Source organism: Natator depressus, chromosome 28 (assembly GCF_965152275.1).
Source record: "Natator depressus isolate rNatDep1 chromosome 28, rNatDep2.hap1, whole genome shotgun sequence".
Classification (NCBI taxonomy): Eukaryota; Metazoa; Chordata; order Testudines; family Cheloniidae; genus Natator; species Natator depressus.
Genome location: NC_134261.1, coordinates 8583848 through 8588847, shown reverse-complemented (window position 1 = coordinate 8588847; position 5000 = coordinate 8583848). Strand labels below are relative to the sequence as shown.

Here is a 5000-nt window from a genome sequence, read left to right as displayed (position 1 = left end):
CCTGGTGGCCGGAGGAGAATTAAGCCCGGAGCCCGGGGCAGGGCGACCCCGGACAGACGGGGGTCCGCCTGGCCCCTGCCCGCGGGGGCAGGCTCCGGGTTGACCTGGTGGCCGGACGGGAATTAAGCCCGGAGCCCGGGGCAGGGCGACCCCGGACGGACGGGGCTCCGCCGGCCCCTGCCCGCGGGGGCAGGCTCCGGGTTGACCTGGTGGCCGGAGGAGAATTAAGCCCGGAGCCCGGGGCAGGGCGACCCCGGACGGACGGGGGTCCGCCTGGCCCCTGCCCGCGGGGGCAGGCTCCGGGTTGACCTGGTGGCCGGAGGAGAATTAAGCCCGGAGCCCGGGGCAGGGCGACCCCGGACAGACGGGGGTCCGCCTGGCCCCTGCCCGCGGGGGCAGGCTCCGGGTTGACCTGGTGGCCGGACGGGAATTAAGCCCGGAGCCCGGGGCAGGGCGACCCCGGACGGACGGGGCTCCGCCGGCCCCTGCCCGCGGGGGCTGGCTCCGGGTTGACCTGGTGGCCGCTCGGGACTTAAGCCCGGAGCCCGGGGCAGGGCGACCCCGGACGGACGGGGCTCCGCCTGGCCCCTGCCCGCGGGGGCAGGCTCCGGGTTGACCTGGTGGCCGGACGGGGAATAAGCCCGGAGCCCGGGGCAGGGCGACCCCGGACGGACGGGGGTCCGCCGGCCCCTGCCCGCGGGGGCAGGCTCCGGGTTGACCTGGTGGCCGCTCGGGACTTAAGCCCGGAGCCCGGGGCAGGGCGACCCCGGACGGACGGGGGTATGCCGGCCCCTGCCCGCGGGGGCAGGCTCCGGGTTGACCTGGTGGCCGGTTTGCTTTCGGGCCACCAGGTCAACCCGCTGCCTGTATGGGGTTGACCTGGTGGCCGCTTTCCTTCCCGGCCACCAGGTCAACCCGCTGAATGTATGGGGTTGACCTGCTGGCCGCTTTCCTTCCCGGCCACCAGGTCAACCCGCTGAATGTATGGGGTTGACCTGCTGGCCGCTTTTCTTCCCGGCCACCAGGTCAACCCGCTGAATGTATGGGGTTGACCTGCTGGCCGCTTTCCTTCCCGGCCACCAGGTCAACCCGCTGAATGTATGGGGTTGACCTGCTGGCCGCTTTCCTTCCCGGCCACCAGGTCAACCCGCTGAATGTATGGGGTTGACCTGCTGGCCGCTTTCCTTCCCGGCCACCAGGTCAACCCGCTGAATGTATGGGGTTGACCTGCTGGCCGCTTTCCTTCCCGGCCACCAGGTCAACCCGCTGAATGTATGGGGTTGACCTGCTGGCCGCTTTCCTTCCCGGCCACCAGGTCAACCCGCTGAATGTATGGGGTTGACCTGCTGGCCGCTTTCCTTCCCGGCCACCAGGTCAACCCGCTGAATGTATGGGGTTGACCTGCTGGCCGCTTTCCTTCCCGGCCACCAGGTCAACCCGCTGAAAGTATGGGGTTGACCTGGTGGCCGCTTTCCTTCCCGGCCACCAGGTCAACCCGCTGAAAGTATGGGGTTGACCTGGTGGCCGCTTTCCTTCCCGGCCACCAGGTCAACCCGCTGCCGGCATGGGGTTGACCTGCTGGCCGCAGAGGGGCAGGCTCCGGGTTGACCTGGTGGCCGGACGGGGATTAAGCCCCGGCTCGGAGCAGGGCAAGCCCGGGCGGAGGGGGGTCCGCTTGGCCCCTGCCCGCGGGGGCAGGCTCCGGGTTGACCTGGTGGCCGGTTTGCTTTCGGGCCACCAGGTCAACCCGCTGAATGTATGGGGTTGACCTGCTGGCCGCTTTCCTTCCCGGCCACCAGGTCAACCCGCTGAATGTATGGGGTTGACCTGCTGGCCGCTTTCCTTCCCGGCCACCAGGTCAACCCGCTGAATGTATGGGGTTGACCTGCTGGCCGCTTTCCTTCCCGGCCACCAGGTCAACCCGCTGAATGTATGGGGTTGACCTGCTGGCCGCTTTCCTTCCCGGCCACCAGGTCAACCCGCTGAATGTATGGGGTTGACCTGCTGGCCGCTTTCCTTCCCGGCCACCAGGTCAACCCGCTGAAAGTATGGGGTTGACCTGCTGGCCGCTTTCCTTCCCGTCCACCAGGTCAACCCGCTGAATGTATGGGGTTGACCTGCTGGCCGCTCTGCTTCCCGGCCACCAGGTCAACCCCCTGCCGGTATGGGGTTGACCTGCTGGCCGCAGAGGGGCAGGCTCCGGGTTGACCTGGTGGCCGGCAGGGACTTCAGCCCCAGGGCCCCTGGCAGGGCGACCCTGCCCTTGTTCCCCAGAAAAGGAGAGAGCTGGCTCGCAGCGGGAAAAGCTGCCTACGGCACCTGGGATTCCCAGGCGGTCACCCATCCAAGTACTAGCCAGGCCCGGGACGGTTTACCTTCCGAGATCGGACGGGATCGGGGGCCTTCCGTCCGGTATGGCCGTAGGCACTCGGCTCCGGTCCGCCTCGTCCCCTTTCCCTTACTGACTCCCCTGCCTCGGGTGGGCCCGATCCTTTTTTCCGTTTTTTTTTTTCGCTCCGGAGGCTTCATGAGCCCCCCCCCAACACCCCTTTGGGGGTCGGTGAAAATTTTTTTTTCAGACTTCCAGGGGCCCGATCCTGGCCGCGGGCACCCGGCTCCGGGCACCCGGCTCCGGGCCGCCTCGTCCCCTTTCCCTTACTGACTCCGCTGCCTCGGGTGGGCCCGATCCTTTTTTCCGTTTTTTTTTTTCCGCTCCGGAGGCTTCGTGAGCCCCCCCCAACACCACTTTGGGGGTCGGTGAAAAAATTTTTTTCAGACTTCCAGGGGCCCGATCCTGGCCGCGGGCACCCGGCTCCGGGCACCCGGCTCCGGGCCGCCTCGTCCCCTTTCCCTTACTGACTCCCCTGCCTCGGGTGGGCCCGATCCTTTTTTCCGTTTTTTTTTTTTTTCGCTCCGGAGGCTTTATGAGCCCCCCCCAATACCACTTTGGGGGTCGGTGAAAAAAATTTTTCAGACTTCCAGGGGCCCGATCCTGGCCGCCGGCACCCGGCTCCGGGCACCCGGCTCCGGGCCGCCTCGTCCCCTTTCCCTTACTGACTCCCCTGCCTCGGGTGGGCCCGATCCTTTTTTCCGTTTTTTTTTTTTTCGCTCCGGAGGCTTTATGAGGCCCCCCCTAACCGTTTTTGGGGTCGGTGAAAATTTTTAGTCAGACTTCCAGGGGCCCGATCCTGGCCGCGGCTTCGCAGGCTGGCCTGGGGGGGGGGGCATCTCTAGCTCCGGCCGCGGACGGCGAGACGCTCGGCCACCAGGTCAGCCCGGAGGAAAAGGCTGAAAAAAATGTCTAAGTCCCCCCGGGACACCAGGTCAACCCGGAGGAAAAGGCTGAAAAAAATGTCTAAGTCCCCCCGGGACACCAGGTCAACCCGGAGGAAAAGGCTGAAAAAAAGTCTAAGTCCCCCCGGGACACCAGGTCAACCCGGAGGAAAAGGCTGAAAAAAATGTCTAAGTCCCCCCGGGACACCAGGTCAACCCGGAGGAAAAGGCTGAAAAAAAGTCTAAGTCCCCCCGGGACACCAGGTCAACCCGGAGGAAAAGGCTGAAAAAAAGTCTAAGTCCCCCCGGGACACCAGGTCAACCCGGAGGAAAAGGCTGAAAAAAAGTCTAAGTCCCCCCGGGACACCAGGTCAACCCGGAGGAAAAGGCTGAAAAAAAGTCTAAGTCCCCCCGGGACACCAGGTCAACCCGGAGGAAAAGGCTGAAAAAAATGTCTAAGTCCCCCCGGGACACCAGGTCAACCCGGAGGAAAAGGCTGAAAAAAAGTCTAAGTCCCCCCGGGACACCAGGTCAACCCGGAGGAAAAGGCTGAAAAAAAGTCTAAGTCCCCCCGGGACACCAGGTCAACCCGGAGGAAAAGGCTGAAAAAATGTCTAAGTCCCCCCGGGACACCAGGTCAACCCGGAGGAAAAGGCTGAAAAAAATGTCTAAGTCCCCCCGGGACACCAGGTCAACCCCGAGGAAAAGGCTGAAAAAATGTCTAAGTCCCTGCTCGGCCATCAGGTCAACCCCATTCAAAGTGACGGGTTGACCTGATGGCCGGCAGTCTCACGGAAGTCCGGATGGGGTCGCCAAAAGTGCCCTCGGCCGACCGAGAGAACCAGGAGGTCGGATAGGATTTCAGATTGGTCCCCCTAAATTGGCGGTTGGATTTTTCGACTAGTTCATTTTGACGGGTGCGAGGAGATTTCTGAGAACAGGTTTTTCGGAACCTGTGAGAACCAGAGATGAGCCTCGGGGACCAATCTGCGCGTTGTACCCGATCTTGTGAGGGGGGACAGGGGCACGTTGGCAGGTGGGGCGGCCCCCGGCCCCCCCGAGCCCCCCCTTTTCCGGCTCTTTTCCTCCGGGGACCCCGTCGTCCCCTCGCACCCCCGGTGCAGGCCCGGTGGCCGGGATGCGAACTCCGACTGTCGGCGCCCCCCGGAGGGAGGGGGGGCCCGCTCCTCTCTCGCCTTCCGATCGATGTGGCGCTCACGTTCGCGACGGGAAGGGTCCTTCGCGGGCCGGCGCCCCCGACCGCAGGGGGCGTCTGGCGTTCAGGCGGATCGGGTCCCTCTTCCTCTTCGCGTCCCCGGATCCTGGGGCCGATTGGGACTTTCCTCCTTTGGGGGGGGGCCCGGGCGCGTGCCCGGCCCTCCGCGCCGTGGGGCCAGCCGGCCGAGATCTCCGCCCTGCGAGGTCGAGCGGCTCCGGCAGCCCACCCAGGGGTCTGAAAACCCAGGGAGCCGCGAGGCTCGGCAGGGCCAAACACGTCGCGAGAGCGAGCAGGGGCGCGCTGCGGTCCCCCGCCGTGCCCGACGGTCCTTCTCCAGGCACGCTCCGGGGCGCGGGCCCCGGGTGCTGGAGCCTCCGTCGGCTGTCGGTGGGACCCACGTACCGCCCTCTCGCTGGAGCCTCAGTAACCCCTGCCGCCCTCCCTGTCTGGGTCGCCGACTTCTTCTCTAGCGGGTTGCCTGGAAGGCGGCCGCGGCCTCCTCCGCGCC

General features: G+C 65.9%; 1 non-coding gene across 1 annotated transcript; it reads right to left on the bottom strand.

Moving 5' to 3' along the window:
* Window positions 1-2307: 2307 nt before the first annotated feature.
* On the bottom strand, window positions 2308-2426 carry LOC141979067 (5S ribosomal RNA). Its single transcript, XR_012636496.1, has one exon. It is a non-coding gene; the product is annotated as a 5S ribosomal RNA (ribosomal RNA).
* Between the last annotated feature and the right edge of the window lie 2574 nt (window positions 2427-5000).